The sequence below is a fragment of the Scyliorhinus canicula genome, chromosome 3 (assembly GCF_902713615.1).
Source record: "Scyliorhinus canicula chromosome 3, sScyCan1.1, whole genome shotgun sequence".
Classification (NCBI taxonomy): Eukaryota; Metazoa; Chordata; class Chondrichthyes; order Carcharhiniformes; family Scyliorhinidae; genus Scyliorhinus; species Scyliorhinus canicula.
This window is the reverse complement of record NC_052148.1, coordinates 88,879,107-88,900,046: the sequence shown is the minus strand read 5'-3', so window position 1 is coordinate 88,900,046 and position 20,940 is coordinate 88,879,107. Positions and strand designations below refer to the sequence as shown.

At 47.3% G+C, this 20,940-nt stretch overlaps 1 long non-coding RNA gene across 1 annotated transcript in view; it reads right to left on the bottom strand.

Moving 5' to 3' along the window:
• LOC119962783 overlaps window positions 1–20,940 on the bottom strand; it is a 252,157-nt gene that overhangs the window by 7,661 nt on the left and 223,556 nt on the right. Inside the window, exon 3 of the long non-coding RNA XR_005459960.1 lies at window positions 5,216–5,293. This is a non-coding gene — a long non-coding RNA (uncharacterized LOC119962783). The remainder of the gene's footprint in view (window positions 1–5,215; window positions 5,294–20,940) is intronic.

Sequence of the window (20,940 nt, the reverse complement as noted above, 5' to 3'; positions counted from 1 at the left end):
ATACCAGCAAAGTGGTGCAGCTAGGTTTCAGGTTACAGCTGACCACCACAGTTTCTATGGATTGGATCCCGGAGGGCTTTCTATCCGTACTCCAGCTTAAATTATGGGGATGAGCCTATCTCCACTTTGGCTGACACACTCTGCTTTAATTTTTCAGTAGTGGTCCACAGCAGGGCAGCACGGTGACACAGTGGTTAGCACTGCTGCCTCCCAGCTCCAGGGTCCCGGGTTCAATTCCGGCCTCGGATCACTGTCTGTGTGAAGTTTGCACTTTCTCCCCGTGTCTGAGTGGGTTTTCTCCGGTTGCTCCAGTTTCCTCTCACTGTCCAAAAATGTGCAGGTTAGGTGGATTGGCCAGGATAAATTGCCCCTTAGTTTCCAAAAGGTTAGGTGGGGTTACTGGGTTATGGGCTAGGGTGGAGGCATGGGCTTAAGTAGGGTGCTCTTTCAGGGGCACAGGCCTCTCACGCCACCCATTGAATCAGATGGTGCCAGGATCAGGAACCTTAGTTGAGCATTAACTGCCCAGTTCAAAGCCTAAATTGTGCCACATTTGGGCAGCCCATCAGCGGGTTCGCCCACAAAATGTTTTGGGGGGTACGCATGGCACCAATAGCACAGCACCCTAATTTACCAGTCCATCTACTTATTCTCCCACTCGTGGATGGCCGTAAAATTGACCCTTATGTTATATGGTAGCCATAGGGAGTCTCTACAGTATATGACCCAGCTTTGAATCTGCCTCTCTGCTTAGCCAGACCCCAACGGTCATTCCTTTACAGCATCTGCAGAAATGTTTGATGCTTTTTGGTGGGTGTGGTCAAACAAGCAATGCTGGCCCATCATCCATCCCCAACATACTCTTTCATACTTTAGAAACAGCAGGAATAAATGATGGAAAAGACTCTAGGTGCCAGAATGAATCAGGTCCACCTGCTCTCTCAGGTAACATTAAATATCCTCGGAATCCCCCTAAGAAGCCCAGGGAGGTTGTCCAAGTGTCCACATGTTAACATTTACTCCTTAACCAACACCTAAATCAATATGACCTGGTAATATTTTGGTATCTTATAAACCATGACAGGATTTCATTTGTATGCTTTTGAAGGACCAGAGCAGTTCGTTAGGCACATCTGAAAATTATGCCACCAGGGGACTGATGGCACAGCTTTCTTCGAAAAGAGGAACCTCCCATCAGAGGAACTTTTTGCCAAGTCAGATCATTGTACTTCTCTACAGGTCCAGTTAGGTGGGTTGTATCTGGGAGGTACCGAGCATCTCTTGAGCAACCTGATTTGCCTGACATCCACTTACAGCACTCCTGTATTTCTATTTCCACATTTGCTGATGACACAAAACCTGGTGGGAGTGGGAGTTGTCAGGTGGATGCAAAGAGGCATCAAGGGGTGTAGACAGGCTAATTGAGTGGGCAAGAACATGGTAGATGGAGTAGCATGTGGAAAAATGTGAAATGTGTTAAGAAAAACAAAAATGCAGAGTACTTCTTAAATGGTGAGAGAGTGGGAAGCATTGATGTCTAACGGGACCTGTGTGTCTTTGTTCGCAACTCATTGAAGGCTAAAACACAGGTGCAATAAGCAACTAGAAAGGTAAATGAATTTAACAACCCACATAGCCATGCTCGCACCAGGTCTAATAGCCACCCAGCATCTATCAGCCTTGCAATGCCAGTTGGGCTCCATTCAATATTGAAAAGGGAGGAACATTCAGCACAAACGGGGGGGGGGGGGGGGGGGAGGCATGAAAAACCATCTCCCAGGCGATTAGAGGCTCCTAGGTGGTGCCACCTGGGCCTCTTGGCATTGCCAACCTAGCACCCTGGCAGTGCCATCTGGGTGCCAGCCTGGCACTGTCAGGATGCCAGGCTGACAGTGCCAAGGTGCTGAGCTAGTATTTTGCTCTTCCCGGAATTGGCCTGGTGGTGCCCTGCCCTAGTGAGGTGGGGTGCAGGGAGCTTGATTACCCTTTTACAGATGAGTTGGGGCGTTGGGGGGTGGCAGGGGTTGCTGGAGCTCTTCAGTGCAGGAAATGAGTGCGGCCTCGGGGCACCAGAGGGGCGAGTGCTATGAGACTGCAAGGTCGTTCCCAACGTAATCCCTCCCAGAACGGACTCTATTTTTTTGTTAGATCGCGCCTTTAGAATGGGAAATATGGTAGTGCCCATTCCTGTCACCGCCAGCATAAGGAAATAAAATTCACAACACCTTCCAATGGACCTTCAAACATCGATCCCAGGTCCACAGTAGGTGCTTGACCCTAAGCAAGAGGGAATCCAGCCAGAATTATTTCCTCTGCATTTCCCAGCTGCTCATGTTTAATTGCAAGAGGAAAATAAGCACAAGAATTTATGATTTATCCATTAATGCCCACGATATGTCTCTGAATATTAATGTTTTTCATGTTAACACTTTAATGCTCGCAGCTCGCAGAAGGCTGTATGAAGTGTATGTATTGTGAGTATGATTACAAAAACAATGCAAACCTCAATGCATATTAAAGCAAATTTTGCTCCAGCAATATAAATTTGATTTGACAATTCAAAATTTAAAATCAGTTAAAGTCTTTTCAATTCAGGCCCCCAAAATTTTAATTCTGTCCCTTTTAATCATTCAGTTTTATTCAGTTTGCTTTATTTCTTTGCAATAAAGCCAAACCCTTTGGTGGACAAAAGAAAGTGATATAAGAATAAAAGGGCATTGATGTGAACTGGATAGGCTTATGGACGTAATCGAATAAAGAGACTTGTGCGGTCCATAATCACAAAAGAAGGCGAGTGTCAGTGCCCGCTGATTCAGGAAAGGCTGCTTGTCAATAAAGGCCCCTTAAACTGGTTAAATGCATGGTGAGCGTGTGCAGAATCCTTGCTACTAACAGGTGGCTGAGTGAGCTCAGCTGGTGTTGCGCAGAGGCCGGCATTGACCTTCGTTAGGATAATTTCAGCTCTCACTATTGCCCAACCCCCCCCCCCCCCCCCCCCCCCCCCCGGCCACCCCCACCCCGCCGCCCGCTTCCCTGTCTCTCTTTTTTTAAATTTTAGTTACTGTACTTGCCATAGTGGAAACAATTTGTGGATGAATAATTTCTTTAGTCCCTCGAGGGGCCGGTGGCTCACTCAACTGAATTAACATAAAGGAACAGCAACAACAGCAATCTGAAAAGCCTAGCTGGTGGGAGGATTAAGTATATCATTGAAAGGAATTATGTTGTAAATGACTGGGAGTGGTAGAGCTTCTGTTCCTTGGTCCCATCTGGTACTAAAAGAATACCTTGTCATAATTACCCCCAGATGGCTTTGTGGTGCATAGGGTCTGGTCAACCAGGTGCCACAGTGTCATGCTGAGCATGATATTCATTGCAACAACGCAGTGACAAAAATGGACTTTGTGCCACCTGATTTCCTTTATTCTTTTCTTGGGATTTAAACAAATATGAACTGAACCCTTACCTATTGAACACAAGCTTTGTTTTCAGCTCTGTAAAGTGGCAGCTTTATTTCTTTTTCCCCCCCTTCTCTGTCTTTAGAGGCAAGTGGTTCAACATTTCAGGGAGAGAGAGAGAGAGTGAGAGAGAGAGAGAGAGAGCACTACCGTTTTGTCAATCTTTTATGAATCTGAAATTCACACTCTGTGAAAACATCATTACGGATGTCAAGGGAGAAAAGAAACAGAGAGTACTGTTTACAGTAAAACTCACCGAGCATGAGAAGGAACATTTTTATTGATAGAAAGCGCTGTTTTGTCAATAACATTGGAGGGTAATCTTGTTATATCGAATTGTTGTGTTTGGGAGATCTTTGAGCAGCATCAAGGTTTTAACCCTTTCCTGGTGCAATGATCACCACAATATTTTGAAAGGGCACACATCAGCAGGTAAAAGAGACTTGAGGTAGAATTTTCACAAAAAATGGCAAAATGTCAGGTTCTGACTGACAACCGGCGCGTGAGGCAGGTTTTCCATCGACATCCTCCCACATGTTGCCTTTTTTTGTGCCGTCATTGTGAGGAATGAGATCTAAAGAGGCCGGATGCACTGAGATCTGGGCGCCTTTCCGGTCTGAAAATGACTTTAAAGACCCCCCCCCCCACCATGGACATTTGGACCCCCCCTTCCCCACCATCATTGATTCCGGTATCAACCCAACCCGCCACCTCCATCATTGATCCTCGACATTGCCCCCTGTCGTTCCCTCCCCCCCCCCCCCCCCCCCCCCCCCCCCCCCCCCCCCACACCCCCAGTGGGTCTCCCGCCCATTCAGCCTTACCATCCAGGATTGCCCATTGTCAGTGACAACTTCATACTGCCCGAGTGGCCCTGCCAGTGTGCCAGGGTATTGCCCTGCCATGTCCATGACCACCCGGGGTCTACAATGTCCTCCGAGGACCTGGCATGGTCATGTCATCACATCTGGTGTCCGATTCCCGTCGGCATCACGTGACGCCTGCTGGTGGGAACAAAGAGATTCCCGATAGGTTCAGCACAAAGTTGATTTTGAATATTTAAAGGGATTGAAATCCAAGGAAATCAGGTTTACGACCTCAAAAATCCTGTTATGGCCCTCTCGTGAGTGTTTCTGGCCATTATGGTATTTGGGTCCGTGGCAAACCAGCCTGGAAAATCGTATCCTTGGAGATACCAATAACTTGAAATAAAGCGTGTTTTCTTACCAAGACATCAGATAGGGAATAACTCGCATTGTGCAAGCAGCATTTCAAACACAGCACAATGTATTATCAATTTCCTTATCCATCTCCACTGGCTAAATGGTAGTTTTTAAAGATTAAGAGTGTCAGGGAAAAAAATCTACACCTGTGACAGGCTATGCTCTTCAAAGGATTTCAGGCTACCATGGGTTAATGTGTACTGATCCAAATTTATTTCCATGTTGTGTCATCTGGAAGAGCCTGTTGGAGAGGGATGTTTGTGTCTCCCCAGATGACAGAAGAGTCTGTGACAAAATGAAGTAGTGACCCGCTTTGAGATGTCTAACATATGCTTGCACAGATGCTACCAGGCATCCCCAGCGGAGTTGAAAGTGATTATTGAATATTAGGGAAATTCATATCAGCTGGAGGTAAGTGGCCCACATTAGAAGCCACAAAGAAATACAAAGAAGAGCACATTTCTGCACTGACCAGGAAATATAGTCAGGGAAACCCTTAATCCACTTGAAATTGCACTCCGCATTTTTACAAACCTTTTATCTTTTGTGAGTACAGTGATATGCTCTTTGAAAAATCTTAATCTTGCAATGTGGCTCTCATTGTTTATCATTCTGGAAAAGGAAAAAATAAATCAACTTTACAAGCAGCATTTTGTAGAAACATCATTGTCGACTTTGTCAAGATGCAATAGAAATTTGTATTCTAGAGAGAGCTTCAAATATGTTAGAAGAAACAGCATAGCTGAAATTAAGATTACATTTTTTTTGGGAATTAATAAATGATGTGACTTACAAACAAAAACTTGAGACTGCATTATAAAGGATTAAAGCTGCTTCACATACCTGGACTAAAAGGATTGAATAGCAGTATTTTTTTAATAACTTTAGAGTACCCAATTCATTTTTTCCAATTAAGGGGCAATTTAACATGGCCAATCCACCTACCGTGTCCATCTTTGGGTTGTGGAGGCGAAACCCACGCAAACACGGGGAGAAAGTGCGAACTCCACACGGACAGTGACCAAGAGTCGGGATTGAACCTGGGACCTCGGGGCCATGAGGCAGCAGTGCTAACCACTGCGCCATCGTGTTAACCCTGAATAGCAGTATTTTTAATAAGAAATTCCATTTGGTTGCCTTTCAACCCTGTCAGCCATAGTACAGTTGACAGCACACCTTCCTCTGACTCATAAGTTTCTGGGTTTCACTCCAGGGTTTGAACACAAAACTCCAGTGCAGTACTGAGGGAGCATTGCCAGAAGTACTGTCTTTTGATTGAGATGTTAAATTGAGGCCTTATCTCCCTGCTTAGGTGGATGAAAATCATTCCATGGCACTACTAGAAGCTTGGGGAATTTATCCTTGGTGTCGTGGTCAATATTTATCCCTCAATTGACATCACAAACAAAACAGATTATTTAGTCATTACCACATTCAAGTTCATCGGAATTTGTTGAATGCAAATTTGTTTCCGCGTTTACAACAGGATCTATAGAATCCCTACAAGGCTGAAGGAGACCATTCAGCCCAGCGAGTCTGCACCGGCCGACTGAAAGTATGCCCTACCTGGGCCTATTCCCCCACCCTATTCGCGTAGCTCCACCTCACCTGCACATCTTTGGACTGTGGGAGGAAACTAGAGCACCCAGAGGAATCCCACGGAGACACGAGGAAAATGTGCAAACTCCTCACAGACAGCCAACCAAGGCTGGAATTGAACCCAGATCCCTGTGAAGCAACAGTCTGAATCAGCCTGGGGCTGGTTTAGCACAGGGCTAAAGAGCTGGTTTTTAAAGCAGACCAATGCAGGCCAGCAGCACGGTTCAATTCCCGTACACCAGCCTCCCCGATCAGGCGCCGGAATGTGGCGACTAGGGGCTTTTCACAGTAACTTCATTTGAAGCCTACTTGTGACAGTAAGCGACTTTAATTTCATTTTCATTTCATCACTGTGCCACCATGCCGCCATACACTTCAAAAGGTACTTAATTGACTGTAACGTGTTTTGAGATATTCAGTGGTTGTGAAAAGTGCTTTATAAATATAAGCCCTTCTTTTCAAGTTATTATTTACCTGCATTATATTCTCTCCCCCAGCTTTTGAAACTCTTGGGGATAAAATTCATCTCAGTCATTAGGCAAATTTTATGCTGACGAAGCTGCAGACAGCCTTGCACTCCACCCAAATTTCCTTGTCGTCACTTTCAATAAAGACCATGAGATGTGCTGAAAAGTTGCCAAATGGCTATTGCTTGTTTTGCTCTATTTTCTGACGGTATATTCTCCTCTACCTTGTGCTTAGGTACAATTTAACAAGGGTCAGTGAACCAACCGTACCTTGTCAAAATAACTATTTTTTTCAAAAGCATTCTTTATTTTTAATAAGCATTCTTTATTTTCAAAAAGCATTTAGACAGTTATATGGGATAGATGGGTAAAGGGCGATATGGGCCAAATGTGGGAAATTGGGACTAGCTTCATGGTAAAAACAGGGTGGCATGGACAAGGTGGGCCAAAGGGCCTGTTTCCATGCTGTAAACCTCTATGACTCTATGATTCTATGACTCTATGATAGAGAAGTTTTGGAATTTCCACAAGAAATAACTCCATTAACCCCTCAAAATGGGAGAAGTTGGGAGTTAAGGGAATTGTAAATTGGGCGTAAATTAGTTTTGTTTTCTTGCTGTTTTCTCCTTGTTCCTGGTTAGGAAACCAAAGATGGAATTTAATGTCCTCCCTGTGGCGAGTTTGATGATGGTGGTTATTCAGGTAGAACTCCCCAAAACCATCTCCAAGACAAAAGTCAGGAGTATGTTGGAATACTTCACCCTTGCCTGGTTAAGTGCAGCTCCAAAAACACTGAAGAAGCTCAACAACATCCAGGGTAAATCAGCCTATCATATTGGCACCCTGTTCATAAGCATTCAATTCACTCACACAATGCACATTAGCAGCAGTGTGTACCATCTACAAAATGCATTGCAGGAACTCACCAAGGCTCCTTTCAAATCCATGACCACTACCATCTGGAAAGAAAAGAGCAGCAGATACCTGGGATCACCACCATCTGGAGGTTCCCCTCCGAGTCACTCACCATTAACTTGTAAATATATCACCGCTCTTTCACTGCCGCTGCGTCAAAATCCTGTAACTCCTTCACCAACAGCACTGTGGGTGTACATGGCATTAATGGACTGCAAAGGTTCAAGAAGATAGCTCTCCACCACATTCTCAAGGGCAACTAACAATAGGCCTAGCCAGTGGCATTACACCCTCTAAGATAATTTAAATTAGTAGACCGGCAAATGACAAAGCTACCAACTCCCTGCCTCAACAGTGATTAGGTCTGTGGTAGTAAGGCCTATCCAGCTGCCAGTGGAAATTCTTAATTGCGCAATTAAGGCCCTCATACAAGCCTCATCCCACCATGAAGCTGATTTTAACCCAGCTGGTAGACAGGGGCCTCATCATGTGGACAAGCAAACCCATGGTGGATTGGACTCTGGTGGTGGGCTGGTCCCTTGTTCAGATGCACCCAGTGCTTGATCAAGGGACCAGGAGCGGGATTCTCTGACCTCCCCCGCCGGGTCAGAGAATCGCCGGGGGCCGGCGTCAATCCCGCCCCCGCCGTGTCCTGAATTCTCCGGCACCGGAGATTCGGCAGGGATGGGAATCGCGCTGCGCCTGACGGCAGGCCCCCCCCCCGGCGATTCTCCAGCCCGCGATGGGTGGAAGTCCCGCCACTGTCATGCCTCTCCCGCCAGCGTGATCAAACCACCTACCTTATCGGCGAGAGCAGGCAGCGCGGGCGGGCTCCAGGGTCCTGGGGAGGGCGCGGGGTGATCTGGCCCCGAGGAGTGCCCCCACGGTGGCCTGGCCCGTGATCGGGGCCTACCGATTGGCGGGCGGGCCTGTGCCGTGGGGGCACTCTTTTCCTTCCGCCTTCGCCATAGTCTTCACCATGGCGGAGGCAGAAGTGACCCCCTCCCCTGCGCATGCGTGGGGATAATGTCAGCAGCTGACGCACCGGCGCATGGGCGGACCTACGCCGGCCGGCCAAGTGCCTTCGGCCCCGGCTAGTGTGGCACCAGTTGTAATGGCCCTTCCTGTTGATTCCCTTATTTCCCCTTTCTTTATTTTTGCTGTTATTATTTTGATCCATGGATGCTTAATGTGCTTAAGCTGTGAAGGAGAAGTGACGAATTCAAAAGTTACACTGTGCTAACCTTTGGACAGCAGAACTCAGACTTTTTGGCACCCGAGAGATCTGTGGGACTCGGTTCGATTGGTTGCCAACAGATGAATTGACCAGAAGGTTGTAGTTTGCCCGGTAACAGAAGGTGATTGGACCCTACCCAAGTGGGACGATTTTTCAGAGAACCAAGGAAAGGCAATGGGTTCCCTGGGTGCTCAGAGGAAAGAACTGCTCTCTCTTAGTTTCTCTAAAAATCAGCTGGATAGCTGCTGTATTTCTGAAGCTGCAGAGACCTGAATGAATCCACAGTGAGAACCACCATAGGCTGCAAACAGAAACCTTGAACTGAAAGCCTGAACTGAAGAAAGGTGTGCGAGAACACAACCATCTGAAACTGAGATTTTAATCCTTTTTACTTTTATCATTATTTTTTATCCCGATGCGTTTATCTCTCTTAAGTCTGTGGATGGGTCAGTTAAGGCGGTGCGGGGGTGGGGGGAGGGGTGTGATTAGGAATTAGTTCATAGTTAACCTGTTGTATTTTCTCCATGGGGCAGGATTCTCCAGTCGGCGACACCGAAATCGCGTTCGGCGATCGACCAGAGAATCCCCGTTCACAATCAAATCAGCGTCGCCCATGCTGCCGCCATATCGACAGCCTCAGGATGTTGTCTGAGGCCCACACCCCGATGCCCCGCCCCCGACCGGCCGGGCGCCATCGGTCACGTGTGGTCTCATCTGTCGGGAACTCGGCGTGGCGGCTGTGGACTCAGTCCAGCACCGCTGCAGTCGTGGGAGGGCAGATCGGCGGGCAGGGGAGACTTTGTCAGCGGCTGGGTACACTGTTGGGGGTGGTCCATGGCGCGCCAAAGGGGGGGGGGGGGGTCGTTATTTCATAGGTCGGTTCTGTGAGCAGTCGGCGCTATGTTGCACGGTGCGGCCGCTGCAGGCCGCTATTGTGCTCATGTTGCAGTCACGGACCCGGCAATTCTCAGGGCCGTATGGGCAGCCAGAGCCGGGTACCCTATGCTGCCTTGATGCTAGCCCCCAGCTAAATGGAGGATTGGTGGCTGTTTGCTGCCATTACTTCTGTCAGAAAACACCACTGTTCCCACGCCTGAAAATCGGAGAATCCAGCCCCTGGTAACTAGTTATTGGGCAGCTGAGGGCCAAAAACTGTGGGTGTTTTTCTAAGAATTATTTATTAATTTTAATTGTGTTGCGACTCCAACTCAAGTGCAACTGGAATTGACCTTGCACGAGCTCAGGGTGTCATAACATTGTCAACGCCCCTTTCCTCAGACCCCTACCCCTGCCATCACTCAGCTGTGGCCTGTAATCCAGCGACAACTGAGTGCCATTTCCACAGTGGTGCTGATGTTCAACAGAGCTTCTGGCCTCTGATTGACTGGCAGATTCCAGTGGGCAGGACTTGCACTAGGACCCTTAATCCTGAGGAAGGCCTGCTGATACCAATTAAGTGCCTGCTTGGCACTTTCTCCAGCTGGCAGGTGAGACGCATATCACCTTCAATAAATACCTTCACCGGTGTCAGCTTTGCCCAGGAAACCTAGCACCAAGGTTGCTAGGAATGGATACACAGGCAAAAGGACATATGGGGACTGGTTCTATTTTAAGGGTATGAAATTCCAAGGTACTCTCATGGAAAATTAGGGACACAGATGAGGCATTGCTATGGAATCTTTCACGGGGACATTTAGGAAATCTCTCGATTTCCCATCTGCCTAAGTTGCTATTGCTAAAGGATGCAGAATGACTGGGCCATTTCTAGGCCTTTTTTAAATTCTAAAATGCTTTTTTCTGCTATCATGACACTTTATGTGTGGTTTTCAGAAATATTTTATGCCCCTAACGTCAGTATTGCTGTCAGTGAGCTTCCATGGATTGCTACATTTGATGGTTTCAAAAGAGGAGCAACATCTATGAAGAGATATTAAGAAGTACTCTGTGCCACTCACACACAGCTACAGACAAAGGTGAACCTGTGACACCTTTTTTAATTGGTTGCGGCCCTTTAAATTTGCCCGATGTGCAATTTTCCTTGCTTGCCACCAGGGTGCTCTCCAAATACATGGGAGTCTGCTCCGGGTGTTCGGAATAATTATACAAATAGACTCACACTGGAGCATTTAGTGCGATGAGCAGTTGACCTTTCTTCAGGCAAGATTTGTTCCAGTTATTTACCAGTTGGAGCTTCCTCACACCCATGGACACAAATTAACTCCATACACTATAGCAGAAATCACTGGATAGTGATTCAGAAGCAGGCACCTGGAACCATATTTTTGCCTCTCACTCTAATTCGGTCACCAAAGCCAACAGCAGCATCAATGTCATCTGTTTGATTTTGATCAGATGACACAGTACAATCCTTGAATTGGGTCTCATAGCATTTAATCTCATTAAGGTTTAGTTTCAAAGGACATGTTTTGCCTCCGTTCTTATCCCATTTTCACTTATTTCCACTAAAACCCTTTGATTCTATCTCCTTCAGTTCAAAGAGTAATCTGGGCAGAGCTGTCCAAGGCACAGGGTAAAGTTAATATATGGCAATGCATAAAATAGGCAGCAATAGATCAGCTGTATGCTATATACTCCCACCTGATAAGCTTTTAAAGAAAAATTGAACAGGATGTTTAACCATTGGACAAGCTAGTATCACTATTTTATGGCCCAGTTAAACCAAAAATGGATTGCAAGGAATTTAGGAGGGTTGTATTTCTGTGCATTTCTCTCAAACTTTGACAATTATTTTGGGCCAGTTTTGATGAACATCCTGAAGAAGCTACTTTAAAAAATATTAATTTACAGGTTGTGGGCATCACTGGAAGTGCCAGAATCTGTTTTCTTATCCTGAATTGTACTTGAGAAGGTAATGATGAGCTGCCTTCTTGAACCACTGTTGAATGGGTTCCGCTGATCTTTCTTAGAATCATAGAATTTACAGTGCCGAAGGAGGCCACTTGGCCCATCATGTCTGCACCAGCGCCTGGAAAGTGTACCCCACACTCCCACCCTATCCCCGTAACCCAGGAACCCCACCAAACTTTTTTGGACACAAAGGGCAATTTATCATGGCCAATCCATCTGACCTGCACATCTTTGGACTGTGGGAGAAAACCGGAGCACTCGGAGGAAACACACCCAGACACGGGTAGAAAGTGCAGACTCCGCACAGACGGTGACCCAAGCTGGGAATCAAACCTGGGACCCTGGAGCTGTGAAGCAACAGTGCTAACCACTGTGCTACCATGCCACCCTTTCAGGTGATCTTTCAGGTCTCCATGGAAACTCCAGGCACAAATGTTTTAGCGAATCACATCTTTAAACTCTTTATGATTAGGTTTTTACAGATAAATGTTCGAAATGTTTTTGCAGGGTTTCAGAAGAATTACTATGAGAGCTATTGTAGAAGATCAGGAAATAGAAATTTAACTCTTTACTTTCTAATGGGGATATAAAAAAACATGCTGGAGCTATATAACGCAAGGGACAGAGAAACTGTCCCAGAAAATATTAAATAGTTTATAAAAAGCAATGGTGCAGTTCTGACTAGCAAAACAACCTTTGCTTCAGCCTTCTCCCAGGACTTAACTCTGGGACTCCGCCAACAAGGCAACTGAACATTTGGCACTGGTAATGCATGAGCTTGTTAGCTCTCAATGTATGACTGTCGCTGATAGCCGTGTGTAAAATATTACTGAAGCCTCAGGCCCAATTTTGTGTCAGCTTCAGGACTTCCTGTTGGGGTGTATGGGCCAGTGTTCGGTGAAAATGGGGCTATGTCCCCCACGCCCGCTGGAAAACGGGCAGGAATCACTCCAGACTTTTTTCAAAAAGTCCGGAGTGATTCTCCGATTTTAAGAGGGATAGCAGGGCCCCGGCGTATCCCCCGCAGCTCCTGCTGCCGATACGGGGCCCTGAATTTTTGGCTGCGGATCCGCGCATGCGCGCCACGGCCATTTTCGCGCCGGCCCCCACACAACATGGCAGAGCCACACAGAGGGCCGGCGCGGAAGAAGATAGGCCAACCCCCCCGGATCATGCGCACCCGCCAATCAGTAGCCCCTGATCGCGGGCCTGGCCGTCGTGGAGGCTCCCCCGGACTCTGATCCCCCCCACCCCCAACCAGGACTGCCAGCGTGGCTGTGAGTCCGAGCTCCTGCTGGATGGAACCAGGTTGGAACCACGGCGGTGGAACTCGGCGGGAACTCGGCCGGTCGACTGCGGAGAGTAGTCGCGGCGGGCCTCTTTCAACGGCCCCCAACCGGCGCCGCATTGACGACGTGAGCGCTGCTGCTGGCGATTCTCTGGACCATGGAGAATCGCATCCCGGCGTCAGAGCCTATCGTGGGTCTGAGACCCCATTCTCCGCCCCTGCACTGAGCACGATTTCAGTGCGGAAGCTCGGAGAATCCCGGCCATAGTGTCTGCGTAGCACTGAAAATGGGTCAAAGCCAGGCCCAGATGAATTTCTAATCCTGTGCATTTTTCTGCTGTTAGTCTTTCCGCTAATTCTCTTAATCTGTCTTGCTTCGCCTTCTATGCCAATGCTTCCCCCCCACCCCCCTCACCCCACAACCCCACATATACCATTACTGTTGCCACAAAGTTTCCCAGTAAGGAATTCATTTCTCTCAGGTAGTTTACAAACTGGAGGGATGACAATAAGGTCAGACTACACATGAGGTGTCCTGTACCTCACACTTTCATCAGCAGAGGTGACCAGACCTCACTTTAGCAGATCAATAACACATGCAGACATTTCTATTCCCAAAGGAAGGTGACTCAATTGTACCACAAATATATGTGAATCCCTGGTAATCTGTCCAAGGGGAAAAATGAAAAATAAACTACCCTTGTGTCAGACTACTTCCATGGATGTGTGTGTGTACTTATTAGTCCACTATTCAGCATAAGATGACATAACTGCTCCGCCTTTTTCAATTCCTACACAGCTTTACGCACAGCGTCAAAACTTAAAAAAATGACTGAATTCCTCTTTGAAGCCAGAACAATCCTAATCTTCAATTTAATCTTTTGTTTTTGTTGATGTAATCCTTTGAGTTGAATTTTTTAGTTACCTGAAATTATTAAAGATAGTCAGAAGAGAGGAGATGGGCAGTTTAGCAGGAAATACTTTCTACCTCATTAAGGAATTCAGGGTTATCTTTTTAATATTCTGTAACATTGCAACTATTGTACTATTGAATCAGTATGCCAAGAATGTTGCTATTTCACTACAAAATTACAGTTGGGTTATAGTTACTGAATATACATAATTATAGCTTTCAGTCAAACAGGAATGAATGTTTATCATCTCTATCTCAAATACATACACACGAGGTCACCTATGTCATTAAACATAACTGTAACATTGTTAATAATTACTCAAGCATAAGTCAAGATTTATCTTGCTGCTTCATGTTTCAAACTGCACTGTAAATAAACACGCCTTTTTTTGAGATTTAATGACAATATATTGGTGAAGTATAAGAAGAAAATAAAAGATATTCAAAGTAAACAGTTTACATTTAGGAGAATGAATGGTTAGATGTATATGCAGGCTTGAGTAGGGTTAGGACCTGTATGTTCTTAAGTAAAGCAGTAGTAAATACACATATGTGTATAGAAAACTAAAGCAAGAATGGGACATCACACATCTGCAATTCATCTGCAGCCAGCTATTATTATGTTGAGGTTTTAAAACTGTGGTGGCTCGAGACAATACACTGGAGACTTCCAGTAACAACAAAGGGGGTTTATTAACAGTAGGCAAAGGCAACTATATGCAGGCACAGAGCAATGATGGTTCGGTCTTGACTCACCAGCTCAGGGGTCCACACCCATCGGGCCCCTGTTCCCAGGGCCCTGCATTTTCACTCTATTAGTCGGAGTTCATGCACTCCCGCGTGATTGGTCCCGGGCCAGTCACGTGGACCCCACTCCTCACATCCCCCCTCCCGCTTAAGTCCCTCATTACATTTTACAAAGTAAGCAATATACAAGTGCTAGTGCTATATACAAGGTCAAGAGGCATAAGGGGAAAGAATTCATCACAGAATCAGTCTGTCTGGGGACCTTTCAGTCCTCACTGACCTCCTTAGGCCCCAGCCAGCTCTACCATCTCCAACGTAGTCTTGGTGTCGGCAGAAGACAATGGTTTGGGAGCCTCCAGCTCTTCTGTAAGGCAGCTCTCCTCGTCATCTCCCACCTGGACCACTGGGGGGGGGCTGACTCTGAAATTCCCGGTTCCCTCTGCTATGGAACAGCTACAGTAGCACTGGTGGTACTAGTTGGAACCATCAACATGCTTCCACACCATCCTGCCATTGAAATTTACCACATGTGATACGGGACCAGACTAGACACGGAGTGAAATTTCAGACGAGAACAAGGTCACCCACCCGAAATGATCTGTCCGCCTTATGTGACGTATGTTGATTTTTCTGGGAGGCCTGACGTGCCTCCACCCTCCCCCACCAAATTTGGAAATGCCAAGTCCAAATGAGTTCTGAGGCAACGGCCCATAAGCAATTCCGCTGGTGTGATCTCCGTGGTGGAGTAGGGGTTCGTGTTGGAGGACAGTAGGAAGTTGGCCAGCCCGATGGTGTAGCGCCTGCTCTGATTGCTTCCTCACAGCATTTTTTATAGTCTGCATGGCCCTTTCTGCCACCCCATTAGATGCAGGGTGATGTAGGGCCGTTCTGGTATGCCAAACTCCATTTTTCTCAACAAAGTGTTGAAAATCGTCCGCAGTAAAAGAGGTGCCATTATTGGATATAATGGCCTCTGTTAGGTCGTGTATAGCGAATAATCGGTGTGAGGTGTCCACAGTCGCTGCCATGGTTGTCACTGCCATCTATTGTCTGGATAGCCATTTGGAATTAGCATTTACCAAGACAAGAAACATCCTGCTCAAGAAAGGGTCTGCAGAGTCCTTGGGCAACCCGACCACTCCCAGGGGTGGAGAAGGTAATGATTCTTGAGGCTGACAGGGGATGCATTGCCGTACAACTTCCTCAATGGCTTTATCAATTCCCAGCCATCAGATATGACTGCGAGCTAGTATCTTCATTTTTGTTTGGCCCAGATGGGTGCTGTGTAATTCTTGTAAGAGGGATTCCCTTGCTGGGGCTGGAATGACGACTTGAAAGCCCAAAAAATTACTCCAACCTTGCAGGTTAGTTCAACTCTGCGGGTTAATTAGGGCATCAATTGTTCGGACGTCTTGTGGTGACAACCTCTCTGTATCATTCGTTTCACCTTGGATAACACTGTATCTCACTGGGCCCAATTTTGTATATGTCCAGAGGACAACGGCAAGGTCCAAGAATTTCAGCACCAAGTTGATTTCTTGTGGTACTGGCAGTGGCACCAAGGTTTTTGGCAAGGGGAATCAACTCAATGTGTCTACATTGGAGATTTGGGTGCAAGACTGTGTTGGAAGGTGTAGCTGTATGCTGCTAGCAGCAGGGTCTAAAGGTGCACCCTGGTGGAGAGAAGTGAGGGTATTGGCTTGCCCTCTCTCAAAAGACACAATAGCAGCTTACAGTCGGTTATTATTACTAATCGTCGTCTGTAAACATATTGGTGCACTTTGTAACACCATAGATGATGGCTACTTCCTCCTTTTGGATTTGGTCGTAATTTCATCAGCTTTTGAGAGTGTCGTTGAGGCAAAAGCAATTGGCCATTTTGATCCGTCCTCCATCTTATGAGGTAGAGCTGCCCCTATCCCGTATGGTGACATGTCGCATGTGAGAACAATTGGCTTCCCCAGGACAAAATAAACTAAAAGGTTTGAAGATTGTAGAGCTTGTTTTACCAGTATGGAAAGCTTCCTCTAGCTGCTCCTTCCATTACCAATGTTGGTGTTTCCTTAGCAACTGGTGTGGTGGCACCATTGCCATGACCAGGTTTGGAGTGAACCTGCCATAATAGTTCACCATTCCCAGGAAGGATGTCAGCTCAGCAATATTCCTGGATGCTGTGACCTCATGTTTGGCTTTGACCTTTTCTTTGAGTGGGTGTAGACTTGTGGCATCCAGTCAGAGCCCAAGTACGTGACTTCTGGAACTTGGAAGATACAGTTTTCATTTTTAAGGCAGACTCCCACATTTCGGATTCTCTTTAATACCTCTTCCAAACTTGTTCATTGTGTGTGGTTCCAGTAACTAAAACATCGGGCATGATCCAGCGGCCACGCTACTACAGAAAGGCAGCTCACTGTGGTACAGTGTGGCAGTGAAAGCCGGGAGACCCTGCTCCCCGGATCGACCCGGGTCACCATGACTCGCGAGATCCAATGCGATCTTGTCAGAGGTTGTGATGTAAATCTTGCCTATTGTGGGTGGCATCAGTTTTTGGAAAATCTCTATATTGGAGCGAGGCAGTAAGCCTCACTCTAATGTGTGATTCCTGAGGTACCTGAGGCTTTGTGGTTCACCCCCTTCTCCTCAGAGACCTCAGGTGAGTGCCATTCAGCACTGGTCCCCACAACCGTGGACCAGGTGGAACGGCACTTGTGGGGGTCTCCCAGGGGTCGAAGGCCCCCAGCAGCATGCCCTGGCACTGCTGGTGCCACCTGGGCATGCTGTCAGTGCCAGCCTGGCACCTTGGCAGGGCCACTTGCCGAGTTGAACTTCCAACACTGCCGGATGAGTGAGGTCCTGGAGTTAAAATGTTCCTTGACCAACATGACTGACTGATCAAGGTTTTTTGAGTCGGGAGCCTCTGGGAAAGTAAGACTTCTTGTCAGGTTGTAGGTTTAAGGTGCACAGCCTGTCAAAAGTATCACCTTCTGCTTGTCTCCCCTTGCTATTTCATTCACTGTGAACAAATAGAGGAGCCATTCAATATATTGGCTCCAGTTTTCAGCCCATGTTCGAAAGGTTCTAACTTATCAATCATTGGCATTTTAACTCATTTTTTGGGTGATACCGTTGATGGTCCCCGATTTTCATCTGTCTTTAGAGGCTTCTACCTTCCCCCCCTCAAATCCCAAACTGCTGAAAACTAATGATCGAACTGTTTACCTTGTTGCCAAAGTGGTGGCTCGAGACAATAACCTGGAGACTTTCAGTAACATAAAAGGGGGTTTATTAACAATAGGCAAAGGAAATTATATACAAGCACAGACAAAGATTAGTTAGGTATTGACTCTCCAGCACTGGGATCCACACTGGCCGGAGCACTGCTCCAAGGGCCCTGCGCTTTCTCTCTATTGGTTGGCTGTCGCACATCCCATGTGACAGGTCCGGAGCCGGTCACATGGACCACAACGTCTGCCCCCTTAAAGCTACCTTTTGCTGCCACAAAAAGCATCTGGCTTCACATTGATCACATAGGTGAGGATGCACTCACAATGTAGGAGTTGACATCAAAGGGGATCATCACATAAACTGTAGGAATTTTAGTACATGTTCTGCCACCATAATTTGCTGATTGCCAATGGTATCAATGCCAATCAGTGACTACCACAGCCTTATTTCAATTCAGCCTTGTTTTTTTATTTCTTTAAAGGTAAGGGGGCTGATAATAATGCCAACAGTGTTGATTTGATTGCTCTTCTGACTGTGGTAGACTGGGGACCTGTGTCCTTGCACTGCCCTGAGAGTGGGAGGCAATGGCAAACCACCACTGAAAAAATGCCTATGGAAGAAATGACTCAGGATGAAGTATCAACAGACAACGAGACCAGGACATGCCCTTGAGAAGAGCTCACATAGATTCCTTCTTGAATATATCTGTTTATTAACTCTCATGATGATTGGGCGGCACGGTGGTGCAGTGGTTAGCACTGCTGCTTCACGCCGCTGTGGACCTGGATTCGATCTCGGCTCTGGGTCACTGTCTGTGTGGAGTTTGCACATTCTCCTCGTGTCTGCGTGGGTCTTACCCCCGCAACCCAAGGTTCTGCAGGCTAGGTGGATTGGCCATGCTAAATTGCCCCTTAATGAACAAAAAAGAATTGGAAAAAAAAATAATTGGTTACTTGAAATTTTTAAAAGAACTCTCATCATGGTTGTTGCCTGGCCTGTTGAGTGTATCCTGCATTCTCTGTCTTTATTTCAGATTTATAGCAATTGCAAGATTTTTCTTTTGGACTTCTGCTTCTTAACTGTCAAACTTCCAAAGAAACTTCTTGGTGATGAGATAAGACAAGAACCACAAGGTAGAGGAGCAGAATTATGCCATTCGGCCCATCGAGTCTGCTCCGTCATTCAATCATGGTTGATATGTTCCTCATCCATATTCACCTGACTTCTCCTCATAATCCCTGATCCCCTTATTAATCAAGAAGTCCCCTGAATAATCAAGAAAACATTCAAGGCAACAGACCAAGAGCTGGAGGTAGAATTAGGCAGAATAGTTAGACTGTTACCTTTCATTCCAGAATGACCCACAAGAGGAAGCAACTGCTCCATGTCGACTTTACCCATACCGTTTATCATCTTATATATCTCAATTTGATCTCCCCTCATTCCTCTAAACTCTAGAGAGTACAGGCCTAAACTTTTCAATCTCTCTTCATAAGATAAACACTACGGGTGGGATTCTCTGTTCCCCGAAGCCGATTTCGTAATTGCGACCAAGCGGAGTATCCCTTTTTAATGGTGGAATAGGGGATGGCGCCTGTTTTCGCATCCTCCACCCTCTCCAAAATGGCATCATTGAGTAGCACGTCACACGCAATTGGGACGGCCTCAGGGCGTCACCAGAGACCCTCCCCCGATGCTCCGCCCCCGATGGGCCAGCTGTGGACTATGTGTAGCGCCTCCACAGTCAGGCAGGAGCCGTGCTGCTGGCTGGGGGGAGTGATTTGGCAAGGGCTGCGGGTACTGGTGGGAGGTGGCCAAGGGGTGTCCAGGGGGTCACTATCTGTCAGGTTGGGTCCACACACGGCCGACACCATGTTGTACGGTGCAACCACTGCAGGTTGTTGCCTTGCGCCGCATGCGGGCCATGGACCCGGCAATTCTCCGGCCGTTTTTGTTGTGGAGGCCAGATGTTTTACATGGCGTGGCTGCTAGCCCCTCGCTGGTTGGAGAATCGGTGCTGGGGCGCCGCCGACATTTCTGACATAAAACACCACAATCCTCCAGACATAGCCTGGAAATCGGTGAATCTAGCCCCTCATCTCCGGAATCAATCTAGTGAACCACCTCTGAACCAACTCCAATGCCACTACATATTTCCTCAAATAAGGGGACCATTATGCTCCATCGCCACAGATATTTAAAATAGAAAGTTACCATTGCTCCCAGAATCATTGAATCATAGAAATTACAAAAAAGAGGTGACACTTTAATCCATCATGTTTGTAGCAGACTATCTTTTCAATTACCTATCCACTAGTCTGATTACTCCAGTTCACGTTCCCTGCACCATTTTCCATTCAAATTACTTTATCCATTTTTTAATTTAAATAATGTTATCGGGCAGAATTTACCGGCTATTCACGCCGGCGAGTATTCCTGTCCCACCGACGGAGCATGGGTTTACTGGCGACGAGGGGTGCAGGCAATGGGAAATCCCGTTGATAGCAGACGGAACAGAAAGTCCCACTAGTGGGAGACCTCTGCCACCGCATAACATGATGCAGGATGCTAGGTAAATACTACCCACTGGGGCGGAATTCTCTGCTCCCGCGCGGCATCGGGAAGGCCGTCGTGAACTTGGCCGAGTTTCACGACAGTCTCGGAGGCCGCTCCTCGCACCCTATTCACCCCCCCCCCCCCCCCCAGGGGACTAGGAGCGGCGCTCCGTAACTCTCGGCCCCCGGGCCTTGACGCTTGCGTCAAGGCGGCGCGCAGAGAATGACGCCGCGGCGGCAGCACCTAGGTGACGTCAGCCGCACATGCGCAGGTTGGCTGGCTCCAACCCGCACATGCGCGGCTGACGTCACGACGGCTGCCGGCTCCAACCCGCGCATGCGCGGTTGCCGTCTTCCCCTCTGCTGCCCCGCAAGATGTGGCGGCTTGATCTTGTAGGGCGGTGGAGGGGAAAGAGCGCGTCTCTTGGAGACGCCGGCCCGACGA